At 39.5% G+C, this 24,436-nt stretch overlaps 1 long non-coding RNA gene across 1 annotated transcript; it reads right to left on the bottom strand.

The window, feature by feature from the left end:
• Nucleotides 1-7,572: 7,572 nt before the first annotated feature.
• LOC116041336 lies at nt 7,573-22,677 on the bottom strand. The gene is made up of 3 exons (XR_004102914.1): nt 22,551-22,677; nt 18,339-18,342; nt 7,573-7,584 (listed from the first exon to the last, which is right to left on the bottom strand). It is a non-coding gene; the product is annotated as an uncharacterized LOC116041336 (long non-coding RNA).
• Nucleotides 22,678-24,436: the final 1,759 nt, after the last annotated feature.

Here is a 24,436-nt window from a genome sequence, read left to right as displayed (position 1 = left end):
AGCAGAATTTTAGAGTAGCCATTTTTTGGGATTGACTGAGGTGCTCTCCAGATTTCCATGGAGTCTGTAAATTGATGCTGAAATCTTTGATGTAATAAAACCTTTTATAATCAAGAACAGTGTCAGCGGAATTCCTCTTCCATACATCATCACAGCATCGAAACTAAAGATACCACACTAACCCGTCCAACCATCTCTGATTCCCAAAAACGTGAATTAAATGCTCCCATCTCCAGGGAGGAGGCCTTCTTGGCACTTAAGGGCCTGCAGTCTGGCAAGGCACCAGGGCCTGATGGCCTGAGCAGTGAATTTTATCAAGAATTTCAAGATGTGCTTGTAGACCACTTCTTGGGAATGTTGGAACATTCTTTCATCACTGGTAGCCTCAACCATTCACTAAGAGAAGCTGATATCATCTTAATTTAAAAAAAAAAAAGAGAAATCCCCTGAGGACTGCTCAGGATACAGGCCTATTGCTATTCGGAATCAAGACATTAAATTACCATCCAAAATATTGGCATTACGTCTCGAAAGTTCTACCTTTTCTCATCAGAGAGGATCAGACAGGCTTTATCAAAGGTAGAAGTTCTAGTTACAATGTCAGGAGGCTTCTACATATTATCAATATTTGTCAGGCACAGGAAATTGATAGCATGGTCATTTCATTGGATGCAGAAAAGGCATTTGACCGTGTCGAATGGTCATACCTGTTTAATGTCTTACATAAATTTAATTTGGGAGACAATTTTATTAGATGGGTCAAACTGTTATATAAAAATCCCATGGCCGCAGTCATCACCAATGGCTATAGATCTGACAACTTCCCACTTCATCGCTCAACACGTCAGGGCTGCCCCCTTAGCCCCGCCCTTTTTGCCCTTGCAATAGAACCTCTCGCTGAGGCCATAAGGCAAGTCTCCGAAATAGTTGGCATAACTGTGGGTGGGTTCCAACATAAAATTTCTCTTTATGCGAATGATGTTTTGCTTTATGTGCTGGAGCCTGAAACTTCTGTTTCACGCCTTGTTGATGTAATCACTCTGTTTGGATGTTTTTCTGGTTACAAAATCAATTTCTCAAAATCTTTGGCTATGCCAATGGGAAGCCTTACAGATAGAACTAACACACTACCCTCATTCCCATTCAAATGGTCCATTACAGGTTTTGTCTACCTGGGCATTCACGTCACACCTTTGTTTCATGAAATGTTTAAGGCTAATTGTAACCCCCTCCTAGACTAAATAAGGAAGGACCTGGACAGATGGACTCCACTCTCCTTGTCATTGCTTGGTAGAGTTTCTATCATTAAAATGAATATTTTGCCAAGATTATTATACCCCCTACAGATGATCCCTCTACTTTTGTCAGGCAAGGTACTGAAACTGCTTAATGGCTGGCTGAGTGACTTCATTTGGAATAAGAGAAAGCCCAGGCTAAAAGCAGCAAAACTACAACTCCCTAGTTCGAAGGGTGGTTTAGATCTTCCCAACATCAGATGGTATCAGCTAGCATCCCATTTAAGATTTATAGCAGATTGGGTCAAGGAGGATCACTCTTCTGATTTGCTGAGTTTAGAAAAATCACAGACCTCAGGCTCCCTGTTAGGACTTTTGGCTTTCAAGGACTTAAAGTCAGCCAGGAGCCATTGTAAAAACAACCCTATAATCTCTAATACATTAAAAGCATGGTTTATTACCATTGGTTCCAATTCAGGGCAATCCTAACTTTTTACCAGGCATGGTGGATGGTGGGTATAACACTTGGACATCTCGAGGGATAAAGAGGATGCATGATTTATTTCAGGGTGCATCCATGCTATCATTTGCACAACTTCAAGAAAAATATAATCTCCCCAGGCATGACTTTTTTAAATACCTGCAGATTCGGGACTTCATAAACAGGGGAACTACTCTCAATATTGATGCCACTACATCTGCAGTTGAACAATTACTCCTCCTTGGCCCAGCTAAGAAATACATTACTCGCTTTTCAATGTCTTAAGCCAGACTGATGTGATAAATGTACAGGATGTTATGCAGAAGTGGCAAGGTGAACTTGCTATAGATATTGATGGGGATAAATGGACTAAGATATGGACTCAAACAAAGAAAATATCTGTGTGTAACTGTGCTAGATTGCTGCAATTCAAGATTGTGCACTGTTTACAAATCTTTCCTAACAAAAGACATAAAATGAACTCAACTCTCACATGCATGTTTAAAATGTAAAATCTCAGTGGGCACCTATACTCATTGCATCTGGTCTTGTCCTAAAATTCAAGCATACTGGCTGGGTGTTTTGCAAGATCTGGAAAATATTTTTGGTGTTGTGTTGCACATGGACCCTCTTTCTTTAATCCTGGGTTACCCCAGTCAAGATACTATTGTGGATGCTAACTCTACCAGACTGTATAATATCCTCACATATGCAGCAAGGAAGAACATCTTTCTGTCTTGGATAAGTGACAAACCCCCTACTAAATCAAACTGGCATAAGATAATTATGGAATGTTTTCCTCTTGAGTACCTGACCTGTCTGCTTCACTCTTCAGAGGGACAGTTTATGAACATTTGGACTCCATAGCTTCACTTTTCCAATTCCACAGTGGCTTTAGTGCTTTCGAGTGTTGTCCTTGGCTAGCCTTTGCCTCTTTCCCTGTGTCTTGCTCATAACACTGTACTTGCAACCTGAGGCCTGTACTACGAAGCGAGATTTGGCGTTAACGAGCTAACTTCAGGCTCAACCCAGGGTTTTCTGTACTACGAAGGTGGATCACTTGTGATCGGGTTCAATCGCCGTGGTAATTTATGCTGAACACCTAACCTGGTCGGGAGCAGGTTATGTTGGAGATTAGAGATCAACCGGTGTAAAAGCACCGCCTACTGACCAATCAACACTCGACTGATAACGGCGTCACCGTTCTTAGAAGATCAGCTGGAGCTCGGTTTGCGGAGAGAGAGAGAGGTGCGCTCATAAAAGTTAAAACATTTAGAGACCGACAACCCCGTTAACATTCCCTGATGGGTATTTTTATGAAAGATATAGATTTTCAGCGGAGGGAATTACATATAGGCTATTTGTTGCCTTCTTTAGCCGTGTGTTGCCAATGCGCACATCGGTTTAAATTATGTTTTTATGTTTTTTTTTTATTTTCTCTCACGATCGCGCACCACTGCTGGGGTTGCAACTGAAATAAAAGCCTAAAGCAACGACAGTTTATGGAAAGCAAAAGTGTAATTATATATGGTCAGATCTTGTGCCTGACTGATGGGGAAGTGACCAGTTTAGTCTAATGTATTGAAGTGGGTGTACTGTACTGTATATTGGCCAGAATCTGCCTTTGGGGGAGGAGGGGGGCATATCATAGTGGGGGGTCTGGATGTCCTCCCCCTGGGAAGTTTTAAGCATCAACGACTTCATTTCCTGCATTCCGATACACTTTTATGCACCAATTTATGGTGAAATACCTCCATTGAGCCTATGTGAAGAAAAAAGCACAGATGACAATTCAAAATATATCAAACATATAATGGAAAGTATGTTGTTACGTGTCATTGGGCATTTTTAAGTGAGTATATGGAAATCCTGGAGCTTACTATCACGTAGACTACACCACTGGATATTGATAAGCTAAACGTTGTGATTTACGCATAACAGCGTCGGCTTTTTTGCCAGCTTTCTTTCCTGCGTTTTGCCTGTTAAACCGTGTCTGTGTTCTTCATATTTATGTAGAATTATAGTTTGTTCTTCTTGTTTAAAAGATGCAGCTCTGGTAGATGTTTGCGATTGGTCGTGGTGCGCAAACACCGCCTCTTTTATGTCAACGCGCACGTCTCTAGATTGGAAAAACCTGGGTTGACTGAACTAGTTGATAACCAGCGTCGTGATACAGGTTATGCGGGACCACGGTTGTTAGGTTAGGTGAAGCCGGATCACTGACAGAAATCCAGGACATGTTGATCTTGATTCGTAGTACAGGCCTCTGGTCATTTTAAACTTCCAGAATTGTGAACTGGGGTGTATTTTTATTTTTTTTTCTTCTTATTCTTTTATTTATTTCCTATTCATTGTACTGGTTGGGTGCATGTGAGATGTAAATGTGTATAGACTGTCTAGACCAATGTTGTACTGAGCGTTGTTGTTGTTTTGTTGTTGTGGTTGTATTGATATACAGAAAGCTCAATAAACATATTTAAAAAAAAAAATAAATAAATAAAAGTTGTTTTAGTCCACAGAAAACTCAGATTGGACAGATACGTAGTCTAGCTAGCTGTCTGGATTTACCCTGCAGAGATCTGAGGAGCAGTTATCCAAAGTCCTCATTTATCGACCAGAGTTTAAAATTCCAACACAAAGAAAGCAGGTAACGGACATTCGGATGAAAAGAATGTCATCCGGCGGAATTTCCGGCGGCAACGGAGCAATCCCGGAAGTAGAACGTCGTGGATGGACTAGTGCTAGACTAACATGTATTCTAAACTGTTTTACACTCAATGTTGTTGCATATTGTTAGTTATGACTTGACTGGCCAGTGTTAAATGATTTTTATCGTGTTGGGTTTTTGATTTTAGTTAACGTGTTCCTGTGTAAATATTTATAGTGTGGTAGTCTTGTAGTTAAGATGAGCCTGCTGCAGAAGGAGAAATAACTTCAGTTAGCTCTCTGTAACAAAAAGAAAATATTATAAGCGGGATGGATAAGCACTTAAGAAGCTGGGTCTAAACTAGTTTATTGATAGTGTCACGTCACAATCCAGCTGTTAGTTGATTTGCCGTCGGGCTGGGGTGTGTGTGGCCTACCTGCGCCATCAGGCTGAAAAAGCGTCTGTCTGTAAAACAAAGCAACCTTTGCTGCTGCCGGGTATAGAGCTCTCCGCTCCCCACTGCCATACGGACAATGTAACGTAACGCTAATGCTAGACTTGGCGAACAGTGTGAAGGTACTCAATTTCAGCTCAAATAAATTGATTATGACCTGTTGAACATTGAAATAATTCAAGTTGTATTGTTTGCATGTAAAGAAGGTATTGTATTGTGTTACCTCTCAGTTGACTGGTAAGAGGAAGTTACAGTAAATCATAGAGCTTTTATTGTGACAGGAAAAACGGAAGTGGAAAAAGTGGTAATGTGTGGCCGTTGACTGTGTTCTTGGTTAATGAGATGTCATTTTGGTTCTGGCATTGTAAGCCTGTGTTTCTTTATTTTATAGTCAAATCTGAGTTGAGGCAACATAATAAACTCTTGGTGACAGAAGTCTTTGAAGGATGTAAGATATATACAGTGCTGCTCATAAGTATTCATACCCATGCTAAAGTTGACTAAAAAGAGGAATTAAAAAAATCATCTTTTGGAAATTGATCTTAATGCCTTAATTAAAAAAATGAGGAAAAATCTGACCTTTTCTGGCTGGTTTGATTTGCATTGATATGGATCTTATCTCAGTTAGCTATTAGGCTAACTGAAATAAAACCATGCCAATCTCTAGGTATGGTGAAGGGTATGTGATGATGTGGGGCTACTTTAATTCCAAAGGCCAAGGGAACTTTATCAGGATGCATAGTATAATAATAATAGTAATAATAACTGGCCTTTAAAAATAAAAATCTGCCTTCCTCTATGGGAATTTAACATAGGGGTATGTATAATTATGGCCCCTGTATTTTATTTATTTACAATACATTATTCATTCACAAAAAAAATTGGTGTCCTTAAAAGGTCGGATTTTTCCTCTTTTTTAATTAAGGCATTAAGATCAATTTCCAAAAGATGATTTTTTTATTCCTCTTTTTAGTCAACTTTAGCATGGGTATGAATACTTATGAGCAGCACTGTATGTATACATCTGATTGTATTGTTTCCATCTAGGTGATCCAGACAGGCTGGACCAGTGCATGAGAAGACAGAACTGGACCCCTAACAATATATGAATTTGAAATCTAACATTTTCAGTCAATAACGACAAAAGCAGTGCAAATATGAATATAATTCATAATAAAACTATACAACAGTGAACATTCCCATATCAGTTATTCAAAATCAACAGACTAGGCCTGTACAGTTATAATACATCACGGCAGTTCGTGTAAATGTGACGTTATTTTAATCTATTGATACGTGTTCACGGAGACGTTTTTGTCGTTTTTTACGTGGTGGCCAGCACAAAAATGTAAAGTAATGTATTTCAATGGGAAGCATATTTCGTGGCCACAGCAAGAAAATGGTAGGGAGTAATATAAAAAGCCGAAAATCCGTGTAGGGGGGTTGGTCGGGTTGGTGGTGGATGGGTCAAACAACACAGGACTTTCACCCGGGCGAGCGGGGTTCGCGTCCCGCGTGTGGCGCTTTGTTTCCCGGGGATAGTGGCGCTTTGTTTCCCAGGGAAACTTACTTGTGGCCCCCGTGGCCGTCTTCCGGCGTGTAAGGCGCCCTTTCCCCGTAAGGTTTTTCCTAAACCCAACCTCCGCCACCCCGTTATTGTGGCGCGTCCCCAGCGGCCGTCTCCCGGCATTTAAGGCACCCTTTCCCCGTAAGGTTTTTCCTAAACCCAACCTCCGCCATCCCGTTATTGTGGCGCGTCCCCAGCGGGCCGCCTCGCGGGCGAAGAACTTGAGATTTACACGAACTGCCGTGGCGATTCCCGGCTTATGGAGCGTCCTTTTCGGCCGCCTCCCGACTGCCTCGTCCGGCGCGTCCCCAGCGGACCGCCTCCTGGCTTATGGAGCGTCTTTTTCGGCCGCCTCCCGGCGTCCTTTCCCCGAGAAAATAACGTGACATTTACACGTAAAAAACAAGAAAAACGTCTCCGTGAATATGTATCAATAGATCAAGAATAACGTGACATTTACACGAACTGCCGTGAGACTGCGTTGTATAATATACCCAACATGGCCTAGAGAGTCCATGAGGCTCTAGGGGGAAAATTGAATAAAGTGTGTTGTTGCGGGGATGAAAAATAGCAAAGGTGGTTAACAGTGTTATTGCTGCATTCGATTAGCATGAAAACAGATCCCAGAGAACGTTCGACTGTTATTAAACCCTAGGTTCATTTTGCGCCGGAATTGTCGATTAACTAACCATAATGAACAGAACAACACAATTTAAGCTACAAACAAATGTAGCCATAACACTTGACAAATTTCCAGCCAGCCTTCCACCTGCACCTTTGGGTCAGTAAAAAAAGAAACACGTGCTGAACTCATGAGTCACATGCCAAGTTGCTGGAGATGAAGCTGGTTCTCCATCACAGGGATCAGCTTGATGCTGTTGCTGCCACAGTGGATGATGAGGACACCTGGAGCTGCTCTTCTGCAGGGAGTGGGAGGAAAGAAAGGGGAGAAGATGAGATAATGACCCCCACTGTGACTATGGGAGAGAAAAAATAAATGCTTCAGATAATGAAAAATAAACTTAGCACAAAAAGTAAGGAAATTTGTGTTTGGTAGATTATTTCTCTGTGGTAACAATGCTTTTTGGTGTGGTGTCTTAAATAGTAATGCTGTGATGCTGTATGAAGAGGAATCCGCTGACACTGTTCTTGATTATAAAAAGGTTTATTACAACAAAGATTCAGCATCAATTTAACAAACTCCTGCAGTGAGCTCGGAGAACGACCAACCCAAATTCTTCCAAAAGTCGTTCTGTCTTTCCTTTGTGTGAGCAACGTATATATCCTATGCATTGTATCAACATAGGGCGTGATATGTGTGAATACATGATTCGACCACAGAACTGAACTGGCCAATCCATGCCTGTTATCTGGCACAACTCCAAAAAAGGTCTCTTCTGTCTTGGGGGGACCTCCGCTCTGCTTAACAATTTCCAGATGTTCTCAGTGAATGTAGAGTAAAGTTCATAGGACTCCCTTATAACAAACCTTTAAGCAAAGTTTATAGAAAGTTATAGAATGGTCATATACTACATTGGCAATAAATCTTATACCGTTGGAAAGCCCGTTTAGTTCCCTTTCAAATGGTGCCCCATTTGTAAGGAACATGCATTTGTGGGATGAGCAGCAGCGCTGAGTATATGGGTTGCGCCCTTGAAACATTTGCCAAATCTTCTCTGCCAATGCCAAACAGCTTATTCTGCCATTGACTCGTTTGGTGTTTGGTGGATTGGATGATTGAAGTTTGAAGAAACAACAAGACATATTGGCAATTGAACAATTTATTCATTTCACAAACAAGAGCCTCAGTAGCATGTGGAAGAACCATACACAGCCACAACAGTCTGGCACCTTCTCCTCATGCTGGTCACCAGTCGCAAACTTGATGGGATTTAAAACTTTAATATAAAATTAACAAAATACAAAAAATATAAAAGGCCTAAAAAAATAATATAACAATCAGAAACTATACAAATAAGAAAAAAAGCAATGGAGTGGGATGTAGAGTGCAAATGTAGGGCAAATATAGTGTGCAAAGATGCATATTGGAATGGTAATGTAATGAATTATTATATATTAGCATATTAACAAATACAATTGCTTTAACCTCGATCACTGTACAGTGTACGGCACAGCTTGTGGCTGTGGCGTCGCTGTAACCTCCACTCAAACGTTTTTATAACTTTAAAGCATTAAATCTTCAAAATATACAGCCATGCGACACACCAATTGAAAGCTTAGTCTCATTATTCCATTAAGCCCACACACAAAGCATAAGATGATTTATAGCAGTTACACAACTGCTACAAAGTTATAGAAAATAAAACAACACAGCCGTAGACGGCGCAGCTGGTGTCAAGAGTCGACTGTGCATTCATACCTTTTTCTTTCTCCCTTTAGCCACAACGTTGATATTGTAACAAAAACGTTTTTTCCTACATCCCCAAGAGTCCAAGGAAATGGAATATCCAAGCCGTTTTATCCAAATCTAGCTGTTCGGGGTCACGCTGCCTTCGATCGACAGTTGCTTGAGCCAGTTACAATTCCATGGTACAAGACCTGCCTACCCTTTTAGCCAATGAGTAGAGGATTCCATTGATATATTGAAAGGCATGGCAATTTTAACCCTGTGATGGCTGGCTCTGTGTTTCAGCACAAACAGTGACTGTTTTCATTTCCTTGAGCAATTAATAATTACTTATTTCCATATTTTTATGTAAATAGTTATCTCAAGTATGTGTATGATTGATGTGGGTGTGTTTGTGTATTTGATAAGTGTTGTATTTTGCAGTTTTTCTTGGCTTTTTTCTTTGCACTTTTCAAATGGAAATCAGAAAAACGCACAGACATATCTGTAGAAAAAAATTCATATAAAATCCATTTTTGAGTCTTTTGGCTTCTGGGTTTTTTCTGTAGTAAGCTGAGACATGTGGCTATAACATGGTGTTGACTCTAGATGGTATCTCACTAGATGTGTTTACAGCAGTGTACTTTAATAATTTTACAGCTGTATGACTTGGACGGAAATAAAAACCCTCCATTCTAGCCTCTGTAACTCTGTCAGTAAGGTCTAGAATCACCCTGACACTTGGAACAAACACTTGAGACTGTTACCTTTCCAATGATATCAGGCACACCCGAGTGTCAAAGTATATGGGAGCTGTACCACTTTTAATTTGGGTATGTCGTTTAGACCAAAAAGCTTGAAAATGCAGCCGTTCGTTAAGAGGTTAATAAAAAAAATACAAGCTGCAAGATGGATGTAAAAAATACAAAAAAAATAAATGAAAAATAGAGCTCCATGGTTTGGCTTATAGTCCTCAGCTGGCCTAAAAAGAAAGAAACAAAAGTTGGATATGTCATACCAAGAATCAAAAGACTAATTGTCTTACTAACAACTGTTTTTTTCACATCATATAGAAGCATTTCAATTTACCGTCTGTGTGGGGCAAACTTCAGCGCTTGCCCGATCAAGTCCTCCACGTCTGCTGCAGTCAGCGAGGGGAAGTTCTTCTGGGAGGCCGCTAGAGTAGACGTCAAAATGAAGCAAAGTTACAAGTCAAATTAAAACCTCTTATCAGCCAAGCTAAGAATAATACTGATGTGAACAATAAAATAACACCTGCCTGTTATAACCCTGCATATAGTCAGGTCCTGGAATGCCTTCTTTGCCTTTCCTCCCCGCAGGCTATACTCTTTCAGCACGTCATTGGTTGCCACTTGCCGTAGCATGCGTCAGACTGCAGTACCTGTGGTCAGACCTCCAAGCGTTGTCAGGAAAAGTTGCTGTAAAACATATAGAAATACAAATTACACATGTAGAACAAAGTGGAGAGCTTGTACTATCTCATTTTGTAAGAGAAGTCAGTTCTGTTATGATGATATTTGAATTTATGCCCGGGTGACCGAGAAGCTCCTCCAGCTCGGTGACGGTCGAGCAGGGTGATACCAATATGTCCTCGCCTGGAGCAGAGGGAGGGAACTGGGAGCTCCTTAACAGCATGAGCAGCTCATCCATCTTCTCCTCAAATGCATCCATCCACTGTGTCAGGTGGGCAATGGATGCCCTCATGGCTATGGAAAAATTAATGGTGTTAGTTTTAGTTGTTATACATTACAAACTTGCATATGTGAACAACTTAAGTGAGTCTTCTTACCTCTCATTTCCGTCTCCATGGCTCCATGGTCTCCCTCTGTGTGATGAGGTCTGTTGTTTACAACAACAAAAAAAGTTATGTTACTCTCAAGTTCCTTGTCATAAAATTGTATTTAATTGGAAATGGAAAATTCAAAGCCACTGTACCTTCAACTGGGTCCCAAGAAGTGGCAGGCCGAGCTTGCGTCACAATCGACCCATCCAGCACTGGGCGACTGGCAGGTTTCCTGTACGGTGTTGATCTAAAAAAGTAAATATGAATATTGGTCAGTTCATTTATGGTAGGTTTCTTGCACATGCCATCGCAAAGGATGAACCTATGCTGTTACATTAGAAAATCGCTAAAAAAAAAACCCACTTACATGCAGGTGGTGGAGGCAATAACATCTGCTGACCTGAAAAAGGGCAGGAAGGGACAAACGCATCAGAACAGTCACATGATATGCACCAGGTTGAGTGTCAGTAGTTCCATGGTAGGAAACTCTGGTTTCTTATAGAGAAGACACACCAGCCCGATAATCGGGCGTCGGGACGTCTGGCGAGGTCGGTGACTCGAGTCTGTTCTGTGTGTCCCGTGCTGTCGGCCGTCCGAGGAGCCGTCGGCATTCATTTGGGCCGACCCGACATGTTCAGTCGGGGACAGGGCAGTCGGGACTCACCCGGAAATGGGGAGCGGATGAGCCGCTCAAAATCTGACGAAAATCTTTTAAACTGACCTTTGTCAATCTGAAATGAAGACAGATTCAGAAACTGCATGGCCTATTTCTCTCTTAAAATGTTTTCAGAAACACGTTTCGGTGAACTATTTTAGTACAATATAAGATCGTATTCTGAACGAGCCGCCTTGACAGTCTGGCTGTGAATTTCCGGAGAAAAAAGGACCACGTGACGCGTTCGTCCAATCAGCTGCCGGTTTTCATTTTCTGGGAAATAATCAGACTGTTAATGGAAACAATACAGAGCAGCGCCACCTGCTGGTATGGAGACGTATTACGTTTCGCGCACGCGCAGAGCGTACGCTCAAGTCGGCGTCGCCTCAGTGTGTTCTGAGGCATTTTTTGGACCTCGCGACCCGACTGATCAGTCCGACTGGCTTTTCCGCCGACGGTCGGCCCGTCTGGTTGCTGTGTCAGGGCCCTTAAACGCATGCATAAATGTTAACTTACGGACAGGGCTTCCAGACACACGCTCCGTCCTGAAATGCTTGCTTGCTTGTGGAATGGATTCATCTGAAATAAAAGACCATACAATTTGTACTGATTGCAAAAAAGAATATTTGAAGTGTAAATAATAGTCTGTACTTAAGGTCTTACCATGATTATCTAAATAAACGATGGATGTATTTGTATTTAGACAACCAAGGAGGTGTAATCATTATGTCATGCTAGGTTAGCCTGCAGTTTCGTGAATAGAGCTTCTCTTAATACATCCATGGCTTTATCTCTCATCCACGTTACAGGCTTTACAGCACACAGCCCTCGGATGTATCGTAAGATAAGTGTTAAACTCTAAACCCACATCGGCTCTTAGGGACACATAATATATTACGTTAACGTTAGTTAGCTAGCTACCTAGCTCCATTGTTGCTGTATAAGTAAGAAAGGTATCATAAAGATATGTACTTAAGGTATTAAAAAGCAACAATATAGAAAATTCCTCACATTTTGAAACCTGGAAATGATCAAAGCAGTTTTCTGTCAGTCAACTAATTGATTAAAGCAACTAATCATTTCAGCTGGACTTGTAGGCCTATATATTTGTCAGGCAGTTTGATGACAATAAAACATTATATTTCATACACGTATGTTTTGTGTACAAAAATCCTAATTCTTCCTAACCCAAATATGTCAGATCACAATAGCATCTGTAAGCATTTGACAAACTCTGCTATTGACTCTTTTGTCTTTGAAATCCAGATTAGTTATTCCTACAAATTACATAATTTGTTTTTGAAATCAAAAAATCAACTTTTTGTTTATCACCTATATGATATAAGAACATTTTATGTAGCCCCCACTGGGGAAATTCCCTAGTTATAGTAGCTCAAAATTTCAATCACAAAAATATATATATATAGTCTTTGTCAGCTTTATTTTTTTAAAACTTCTAATCAACAGCATTTTAGATTTTTTGCACTTCACTTTTGTATGTTCACAATTTTCATCAGCTTTTGCCATTTTGGAAAAAAGCATATTTTCTCCATTAATAAAAAAAACTATCATTTAAATATCCCTCAGATAAAGGCAAGAAGTAGGACAACTATAATTAACTTCTGAGTGAAAGTAACTGTTAAATGTATCTCCTATACAATCCATCAATAGGAAATCCATTATCCTAATTCAAAAGTACATTTAGCTCTCTGGTACCAGCAGGAACTGACCTGGAGGGCAACCTCTTGGTTTTTTTTTTTCTAAACTTTTTCCTAAAATGCATTTGAGTCAATTCAAGTTTTTCATGTTTGTGTGCTGAAAGCTCAGAGGCAGAAGGTCTTGTGGCAGACTCCTCCTCGCTGGAAACGCCAGCTTGTAACCTGAGCCAGTCTCTCATAGACTGTCACACAGTGTACTTCTCTAGCTCTCTAAAGCTCTTGTTTCCTCTAAGCTTTTCCTGACTGAATTGTTATCCCTTTTATATACAAAAGTAAATTAGTATATTATATATTATTATTTTTTACTGTTCATAAGATTTATCTTTAACTTATATTATATCTTACTTTTTCATGTAAGTTTTATCTTTAACTTCCCTCCTGTATTATTTTGCATCATCAAAAATACAACATTTAAATGATTAAACGTTTTTCTTAACTTCAATATATATATATATATATATATATATATATATATATATATATATATATAAAAAAGAGTAAATATTAAATGAATATGTGCATACCATTGTCTCAGTATATTACTCATAATTTACATCATTAAGCATTCACATCAGTATTAAACATTTTCATTTAGATGTTAGTCTTAATCATAATCTCCGTGTTAAAGTTGTTGACACATGGTTTTTAATCATCATGGTTTCAAACCATCTCAGCACTAAACCTCACAAAATTAACAGTTCACCAGAAAAGATGTAGCAACTGTGAAAGACTAGAAAAATACAATTTAAGGTATTCCCCTTTTCAAACCAGGTTTCTAGGAAGTCTTTGAATGGAATTTTTATGCCTGTATTTACCCAAAAATAGTTTACTGATGTTTATGTCAGGACTTACCTAAAACCACAGTTATTTTTATCAACTTTTCATCAATCCAATTCAAATTCGAACAGGGAAATGTACTTTAAATATTTCCTGACACACCAATCTGAATCTTAAAAGTAAAAATAAGTACTTCTAATTATCTTCTCCTAATAGTGTGTGTATTTTCAGAATGTGAGTCTGTATGCTACTTAACTTCTCAATGCGTCAGATGTGTCAGATCAGGACGGTCTCTCGCTCCCCCACCTCCTTCTCTCAGTCCATCCTGCAGCTGGTGGGGGGGTGAGATGGACCCGACTGACACACACGAGGCACTGTGTGGCACAAAACAGAACTCCAAAAAGCATTATTTGTTCTTTTATCAATATTATCACTTGGAAAAACTTCTACTCATTTTAGTCATTATCAATAATTATAAAACAGCATTTCTTTCCCTCATTCTGGTTTAACTCTATAAAATCCATACAAATATGCTGAAAAGGAAAACTGTTTTTTGAAAACTGTTCTCTTTTATGCCTTAGATCAGTGCTTCCCAACCTTTTTTTCTTGGCGCCCCCCCTACTTATGTCTAAGAAAAGCTGAGCCCCCCTCCGAAACCAAAGTTGAGGTAACTTTCCCTTACTTTCTTTTTTGATACAGAGGAGTTATCAGCACTTATACGTTTCTCCGCCATGTTTCGTTCATAAAATAGTGATGCTGTGGCGGCAGGAAAAACGAGGATGATATCAGCTAGCAGCTGACCTGATGACAGCAAGGATCCCAGGTTAAGAGGTCCCGGAGGTCTGGCCTACTAAGTAGCCTGCCTACAAGTTTAAGCGAGAACAAAAATACATAGTTTTCATGCAGACTTTTGTATACATTATATATTCTAGTGTAATATCATAATTTGTTTAACATGTGCAAATATTTTTTTTTTACCTCAACCTCAAACCAGATAAAGACTTGCGCCCCCCCATGTGATCTTTGTCGCCCCCCCTAGGGGTCCCCGGACCCCAGGTTGGGAACCACTGCCTTAGATTACCTTAAAGGTTGTGTTTTTGCAAATAGTGCAAGTCAATCAAAACAAAACTAAATTTTCTTTAGAGTAGTTTTAAAATCAAAAAAATTATCGAACACTATTTATTATTGCTACTATATCCCTCCTATTTGAGTCACGAAAAACTTATGACTCAATAAGCAGCATATAAAAATAATCTGTTTAGTCGGTTTAGCCATTAACACTGTCCTGTGTTACACAGCAAAAACCCTGTTTATCAGCCACAAAAGTTCAAAAAGTATTTTTTTTTCAGAGAAGAAAAAAAAATTTTTTTCAACGTCATCATCAACTAATTTAGTTTAGGCAATTTTGTGATATAGCAACTGAAAAACTCATTTAGAGTACGAAATTAAATGAACTGTTTTTAGGATGAAATCTCATATCAACCTGTATTGGTTTCAATATAACCATTAAACTAAGACAAATTAAACAAAAAGTTATTGTTTATTTCATTTTTATCTTTAGTTTGCAACCCAAAGTAAAACTATTTACTATCTGGTAGTTCTAAGAATCTTTATGAATCAAAGTTTTTAGGCCTATAGAGCAAACGTAAGTACTTCTAATTTGACATCTATTCATCCAATTTGTTACCTGACATGGGAACATATCACAGTATATCATTTATGTCAAAAACTGTACCTCAAAATCATTGCTGAACCTAATTTCCACATGCACAACTCCTGTTTTTCTCTTATCTCTGGGAAGCTCCTCCTCCAGCTGTCCTCTCTCAAAGAAAGAAGGATTTCTCCAGGGTACATGTAAACCCACTGTTATTCTTTTACTGATCTATGGCATTATTAATTAAAAACTCAATGTACCCCTGACAAAGGTGTGTCAAGGTGTACAGCTTACCATCAACCAGAACTATAAAACGATATTTTGCTGTCTTTTCCACTGGAACACTGAAAAAGAAAAAAACGTTAGACAAAACAACAGAGACATAAAACATTTAACATTCCCTGGAATGTTGTTTTTGGTTTGGGAAACTTTGGGTGCTCGAGCATAGACCACTGCATTTACTGCTTGGAGGTCCTGAACAAAAACAAAACTTCAACATTTATAATAAGATGATTCTCCTTATTTATCATTACTGAGAAAATAGGTGTACGTACGTTACAGGAGAATCTAAACATGGAACAATAACTCCATCCGTCAATAAGGAGTTAAAAAAAAACCAGGTCGGATGTCGATTGCTTCCTGTTTTAGCGTGCACTGATGTTTCTGGGGCCTGTAGTCCGAACGCCACTTACTGACTACAGGTTGACAATTTATATCAATCCACATCACATTTGTGTGTTTGTCCAGTGATGACGCTGTACCTGAGACAAAAAAGTGGTGAAACATCAGTAGATAAAATGTCTTTTTGTTTTTTACCATGCAAATATGTGTATTTTGTACGGGTTTTCTATAATCTCCTCGTCGATGGAGAAAAAAAACACTATTTATCAGCAGTGTCAGTCCAGTCAGTCAATTTTACAAGTAGTCACAAGGTGTCCTGAGTCTGTCTCCTCTTCTGTTGGAGACAAAGAAACATGAAAGTGAGCTTTTGAGTTAGAAATTCTGAAAAACTTATTTAGTTTATCAGTCAAGGTAACAGCCACTGCACGTGTGTATATGCCAGTTAGACAAAAGAAAACTCAAGCTCATCCTTTGACTTGTTCAAAAACTTTTCAACTTAATCTTCATCAGAGTCAAGGGTGATAAAAGAAATGCAATGTAATATTTGTGACTCCTTAAGCTCAGCTACAGGTGTCATAATTTGTTTACCATAGTCAGGAGATTAACAGACTGACATGTCCCATTAATTTGTAAACAAATGCGTACTTTTAGGCTGTAACAAAAATATGTCAGCCAAAGAGTGATTTTTATCAAGACGCACAACCTTAAGGCCAGTGGGCAAAAGATGACTCCAATTCAAATAGACATTTTTAATCTCTGCCTAATAACTTTACAGGACACACAGGTGAAAGGAAAAAGAAAATTAGCACTTTCCTTTCTCGTCTAGTTCAGGATCCTAAGGATCTGAATATACACAAATCATAGGAATGGTGAACTTTTCTGAGATAACCATCCCACAAATCATTTCTATATGGGGAAAAAAAAACTAGTTACCAGAGAGCTTCTGATTTAAAAAACAAAGATTTTAGCAAAACCCAAATTGTTGCTCCTGAATCAACTAATAATTAAATGTCCTTCCCTTGTATAATTACCACCATGGTAGGCAATTTGTATACACATCAGATAAAATACATTGAATAGGTTGGCATATCTTTTTCTGTTCAATGTGCTGTATTGCATCTAATAATATCTGTCTATCGTGTAGGGGAGTGTTTGTAGCGTGCAAGAAAGCATATCTTCATTGCAAGCACGTGTATGTACGTGTGTGTCTGTTTTACCGTCCTCAGTCGTTATGAACGTGGTTTCCATCCTCTCAGCACTTCCACCATCCCATCCCCCGCCACCTCTCAGACTGCATACCCTTGGGGGTCGTTGTATTTCCTTCCGGACGAATCCCTCCTGGGATGATGACAGTTATATGACCAATGTCCCTTTTCTCTGCAGTTGAAACGTGTCTTTATTCGCTGCCGGAGTGTTCTTATGATATTGTCCTTTTTCTCTTCTTCTGCCTCTGATTCCGCTTCCCCCACAACCTCTGAAACCACCTGTGCCTCTGCTTCTCCCAGCCATCTCTGTCATGGTTTTCAGCAGTCTCAGCTGGGCCTCATCATTTTTCCTTTGTCTTTTCCTCTCAGCTTTTTCAGCTGTCTGTTCATTAACAACCACAATGAGAAGCTCAGTGAGGCGAGCACCTGAGTCTTTGTAGGTGGGCAAATGGCTGGTGGCAGTTCTTATGTCAGTGTCTGTCCAGGGTCTGTATCCAGCCCCTACTGCTTCTCCTATCATGGGTACTTCGAACACGGGGCATGTGTAATCCCCCTCTTCGTCCTCCTTTCTGGTGGAGGTCCTGAGGCAGACGATTGTCCAGCATTCTTGCATCCTTTCCTCTCTCGGCGGCGGGTGGTGTGGTTGTGGCGGAAGGCTGTCGAGGTGGAATTCCACGGCACTAGAACTCAAAGAGGAGATTTGCATCAGTATTTTTCCTCTTTTCTATGTTTCATCAGTTGTCATGAATGTCCAATAGAGTTAATTGTTCTGCAATTGTTTTCTCTCTCTGCTATCAGCTTTTTTCATCCACACATTAAAACATTTCGCACTAGAACTCAAAGAGATTTGCATCAGTATTTTTCCTCTTTTCTATGTTTCATCAGTGTCATGAATGTCCAACAGAGTTAATTGTTCTTCAATTGTTTTCTCTCTCTGCTATCAGCTTTTTTCATCCACACATTAAAACATTTCTTGTTATCCTCAATTTGTTTTAAAACCTCTGTTTTAACTGTCAAAATTTCTTTGACCAATATGACAGACATCTGGTGAAGTCTGGTCCATATTTTCCATCCATCTCACCCACAATGGGCCCAGATGCGGCTTTGAGCTTTCATTTACCCATAGTAACAGAAGCTAGTATACTATTTTTTTTACAATGTGGTCGTCACCACAAGGCTCAGTTCTTTTCTTCGGCAAACCTTGTAAAAACCCGGTACAGCCCTGCAGACAAAATCTTTTAACAGTCAATAACTTGTTTTTAAACTATTTCATTTCCTCTGCAGTCTGTCTCTAATAGTCAAGAACTCGCTCGGAGTATTGTAGACTATTTTTCTCTAAGGCTTTCAACTACCTTTAGCTTTCTCAAAGGCCTTCAATTAACTTTAGTTAGTTTTCTTCTTCTAACCTTTTTGACCAGCCCAACAGTCTGTCCCTTCTGTTACTCTCTTGCCTGCCTCACATAAATAACCAGAAATATGTCTGTTTCTGCAAGAAAAATGTCACTTCTAACCATAAATTCAATGCTATTTTCTTTTAACTAGAACCCCAAAAACAAAATCAAAAGAAACAAAAAGGTACCAAATTACTCAATTTCCAAATGTCAGTATTTGTTTCATTTATCCTCTTCAATAATGATTTCGCAAATCTTCATTACTTAATTTGTTTAGCAATTATTGCTTGTTTAGAATGTTTGTTCAAAATCTTGAATTCACAATCCAACTGCATTTAATCAATTTTGATCTCACCCGTGCTGCTGGAAATTTCTTCCTGTTCGTTTTAGATCGGAGTGGAAACAGTCAAGAGTTCTCCGTGGTCCTGACCCCCTTCTCTCTGAAATACCTTTTTAAGGTTAGAGGTATGAGGCAGGCGATTTTTGATCCCTGGATGTACGGTCATCAGCGACCCACGGAGTTCTTTTCTCTGTTATCTCATCCAATCCTGCGCGACAAGCCAGATTGTAGTGGAAGTTTTTCTTGTTAGCAGCAGGAGTGCGTATCAAAAACACCAGATGAAACAAATAAGGACGATTTGAGGATTAAACCAAAGTTTGGTCTTTGAGTATTTATTTACATTTGCAAATGCAGGAAGCACACGGTTCACAAAAGGCACGCAGCTCTGGTGTGAAAGCACACAGTATATATGCATCTCCAGTGAGATAGAAAAGCATGCCCCTCTTTCTAAACATGACTCAACATTTCTTACAATCAAACATAGTCAGACATTCAGGAGCCACTTCACTTCTTCCCCTCTGTACCACTTTCTACCCCAAGACTTAGACATCCCGTTTATCTCAACTATGTGAGAAGTCTCAACTATTCAGGCAGAAATAACAGATAGTTTAGGGTGACCTTGTAGTCCCTATCTGTTCAGCGTACATATTACGTTCTCAGACTTGGTGGCTCTTACTTTCAACATGTGAGAAAAAGAAAAAGTCACTTTCAGCATTGTAAGACAAAGTAAAACAGAAATAAGACAAGAATATAAAGAATCATGCCTAAAATATAATTTTGCCACCACAGTTCCTTATGGTGGTTAAAACATTACCGAGGGAAGGCTCAGTCTCTGTGGCCAACGTTGATGTATCCATGGGGCTAGCAGCGCTCACGGCATAGCTAGCTGTGTAAAGCTAACATGTTTCCCGCGTTAGCATACGGGCTAGCAGTCTTGAGCGGAGAAAAGTCTTTACTGTTGACAGCCGACAATGTCTTTCTTGGTATTTTCGTCCTACCTCGCGTTATAACACCGTCGGTGAAATGTAGTCAGCATATGTTTTAGTCAATGGCAGTATTTCAGTTCGAATTTGGGATCAAACGAACAGATCTTTTGTCTGCCTTGTTTGCCAGGTATGTATACCGGTGTTGTATACGGAAGTCAGGACAGGACTTGAATCGGTCACCTGAGAGCAGAAGCACTGTCTTCCCCCTACTGGCGTGGGGGTGTAACGGTTGGATTACACTGAACTGAGCCACTTGTTAGAAGTGAACTGTGAAATGAAAGAAGTGAATTTTCTTAGTTGTGAAAATCGTTCTATTGATAGATTCTTGTTTTAAGTATTTTCACCTAATACAGTTAAAAAAAACGAAATCGAGCACAAATTATTGTTTTTAACAAAATTGTTATCAGCCTAAAAATAAATATATTCTCTTGCTATGTTGTTTATCTTACTTAGATTTTATAAGACCAATCATTTTTGAGTGAATCTAAATCAAGTGACTGCAAACCTTTTATATGCTACTTCAAAACTTAAATGGAGCTGGTATAAATAAACATTTTCAAAACCGCACTCAGAACAACCAAAACAACCAAAAACAACCAAACGGGAACGTTGTGTGGAGGTACAGTGCAACCACAGGAGAACGTTCCTGTTGGTTGGTTCCCTTAACGTTTAGGGAACGTTATAACCATGAGGGAACGTTCCTTAAACGTTAGTTTTTGGTCTGGTTCGAACTAACCTTTAGGGAACCAGAAACTAACGTTCCCCAACGTTCCCTAAACGTTCTGTGTTAGTGGGGTTGCCAAGTAACGTTAAATCAAAATCTGGTTTTCAAAAAAGGAAAGAGAGAAAAGAGAGAGAGAGGAAAAAGGAAAGGGTGTCAAACTGTAACCTTGTTTTTCACCAAGAAAGGTGGGTAGCCTATAGTCTGTGAGTGGTATTAACCTGTTGGCTTAATGTCCATAGTGAAATAAGCTAGCTAGCTACAGACTAGTGTTAGCCTACATTTAATCACCATTTAATCAGTGCAGGGAAACGTTTAGCAAGATATCCATATTAAATCATTGTCACTGCCCCTTTTAGCAGACTTAACAACAGATGAGTCAGCAGCACCCCAGTCTCCCCCTAACTGTGCCCCTCCCTGTCCCAGTGAAGAAGGTGAGCAACATTGTGTTCAATGACATGCCAGTTAGCATCATTGCAGGGAGTCTGTGGGGATTTCTCTGTCTCTCTTGCTCTTTTTACCATTACAAAAAAGAAAATGAAATATTTATTAATGACAGAAATTCAAACACATTAATAACAATTATTTTCTTATATAATGATCATTATGAAATAAAATAAAAAAAACAACAACCTACTGTCTGTACTGGATGCTGGACAATTGGAAACAGTCAGTAGCTAACCTCAAAACCTTTTGATTTAGTGATCACTTGATCTGTTTTGTAGCACTATAATAACCCTGGTGTGGAAATTCCATTTTACATGTCCACTTTATTTTCTTGTTGGCATATATGTGCAGCTAAGGTAAAAAATCTGCTGTTTTCATTGTTTTGAGAGGATGATGTTAATTTATTTTGATTGAAAAGTTAATATATATCTAAGTTTGTTCGTTTTTCTTTTTTTAAAACCTTCATTAATAATTATAATAATTAATAATTAATAATAATAATAATAATTTTGTTAAGAGAATTTTCCATTTTGTCAAATTTTACAATAAAAATACATTGAGACTGTAAAAGATGGCCTTCAGCACATTTTTTATGTTTGCTAAAAACAACTATTAAAAATCTATCATCATAGTGAACTGCATACTAGACTTGCATGCATGTACAAATCACCAGCAGTAAATATTGTGCTAGTACTAGTATTGAACTACAAGAAGCAAGACAGTTGCAAGCCTTTAATTAGAGTTATGTAAAGCTTTTGATGGGACAGTTAGGTCCTAGAGATGTGGTGACAACAGCTGCACAGAGGGGGCCCAATTTGATTTTTTGTCATGGGGCCCAAAATGCCTGGTGGCCAAGTGTTCAATGGGGTTGGGGTCAGGACTGCTGGCAAACCATTCCAACCTCTCCACTCCCACTTTTTTTTTAAGATTATTTTTTGGGCTTTTCCACCTTTAATTTTGACAGGACAGCTAGGTGAGAAAGGGGAGAGAGAGGGGGAAGACATGCAGGAAATCGTCACAGGTCAGATTCGAACCCTGGACCTACTGCTGTTACAGATAAACCTCTCAGTATATGTGCGCCTGCTCTACCCACTGAGCCAACCCGGCCACCACTCCCAAATTCTGAAGGTAGTCTCTGATAAACCCCGCTCTGTGGAGACGAGTATTGTCATCTTGGAGGATAGAGTTTGGTCCCAGACTGTGGAGATATGGCATTGCCACTAGTTGCAGAATCAGGCACCTGATTGTCAGCACCTGGGGGTACCAGAAGCTCAAAACAAGAGTCAATAGCAACAGCAAAGAAATGCTGTTTGGCAATGTCAGAGACGATTTGGCAAATTTTTCATGGGCGCAACCCACATATTCAGCGCTGCTGCTCATCCCACAAATGCATGTTCCTTACAAATGCGGCACCATTTCAAAGGAACATGCATTTGTGCACTTTTGTGCACTTTTTGTGCTAAGTTTATAAAGTTAGTTATATGTCTCTGTTGACAATACTATTGTACTGAATTCCCACTATTCCCACTAGGTGGCAGTATTAGTTAGATAAATGGACAGGCATTAGGCCGGACAACTAAGTAAGGACTGGGGTCCTTTTCCACTGCGTTGATATTCTGTAGTGAGTTATTCCCATAGACTGTATATAAGAATGGACCAACAAATCCCATTGCTCTGGACGGAGACCAGTGAAGGCCTTTAGAAGCACTTTTCCGGTGAGCGCTGAGCGTTACTGCGCAGCCTCCAACTGAGAGAAACAACGTAAATGTGACGTGAGCAACGTGTCTGAAAGTTGGAAGTCTTCTGGTAGCTGTGCCAAGAGAAATCTCAATAATTCCCAATCTTGCAGAGAAGGAGAGCGTAGGTATATGTAAGGAGATAACATAGGCACAGGCTAATTATTGCTAACTAAAATGCTAGTTAACATTAGTAATTAAACTTAAACAGCTAATGTAAGTCCAAACTGCCTGCGAGCTTCTCCTGTACTATACGGTAATTCCTCTACTATGCGACAGTAAGTCGCGTGGTTATGACACAATCGTTAGCCTATTTTTACAAAAACGTATACTACGGAGCCATAACGTGAGGTACAAGGTAATGGAGCCTTTTATACATTGTTGTGTTTCTTTAGAAATAAACAATGGACAAATAGAGTCTTTAAACTCTTCAGATGTAAAGTTATTCGCTGTCAAAGTGACGTCAAAATGAATGGCAGTCAATGGAATGCTAACGGGGGGTGATCGCTTTGTAGCATTAAAATGGCGCCATAGGAGGTTCGCGGTACGAAGAGAAGCTTACCCCCTTGGTTATTCCACTCGGTACAGCCAAGGAATGAACATTGTATGCATGAATGAGCACATGTAAGTTTGTTAAATAACCAGAACCCATGTTTCAGTTACCTTTAAGTTCTGTGGCAGAGCTTTACTGTGTTTAAGGACGATTTAGAGAGTTTGATTGATAGTTCATATTTCTGAGTAGATTTAATACTGTTTCTACATCGCTGTTATTAAGCTAATGCTAACGCGCTAATGCTAACGCTGTGAGCTGCTAATCTGTGAGTGTAGTATATTGAGATAGTTGATGCTAATGTGACAATTTTATATTCATTTGACATATATGACATACATTCATTTTACTGTCATATTGACTCTATTGTTTTCTACTCTGATTATTGTTTCAGATACCATACGTACATATATACCTTACAGGTATCAGACTACCTTCCTACATAAACAGGAAGCTGTTCCTACTGTTCAAACAACTGTACCAGATTCTGAACACCAGTAAAGTTAAGTGGAATCAAGACCTCTGCCCCCTTTGTCTATCTCTCTAACCGGAGACCCATTGTAGATGAGGAGCCGGCCTACAGCTGTTACAGATATACATATACATCCTGCTGAGAATTCTTACAACTATCATGTCACATCTGTAGGATAAAAGGGAGCCTAAGTATCTCAAAATCTAGATGGGGGTAAATACTTTGTTGTTGTCCTTTTGAAGACAGCTGTCTAAAGTCAAGGAGCCAAGACTGGTAGTTAGTGTAATGCTGTGTGTTGAAGGTATCACAGGTGGCTATGACCTCAACAAGGACCGAAATATATAAACATCTTGTAACAAATACTGTATTAAAGTGATTTTTTTCTCAACAGTCATATTTAAGATAGTCTCGCATTGCCAGACGTTTGAGTCGTGCAACAGAAAACTCAGATTGGACAGATAGGCTAGCTAGCTGTCTGGATTTACCCTGCAGAGATCTGAGGAGCAGTTAACCATATTCCTCATAAATCCACCGGAGTTTAGAACGTCAACACAAAGAAAGAGGAAGGTGATGGACATCCGGCCGAAAAGAGGGACATCTTGGTGGTATATAAGTGGCACCGGAGAAA

Source organism: Sander lucioperca, chromosome 3 (genome assembly GCF_008315115.2).
Source record: "Sander lucioperca isolate FBNREF2018 chromosome 3, SLUC_FBN_1.2, whole genome shotgun sequence".
Taxonomy (NCBI): Eukaryota; Metazoa; Chordata; class Actinopteri; order Perciformes; family Percidae; genus Sander; species Sander lucioperca.
This window is presented reverse-complemented; position numbering and strand designations above follow the sequence as displayed.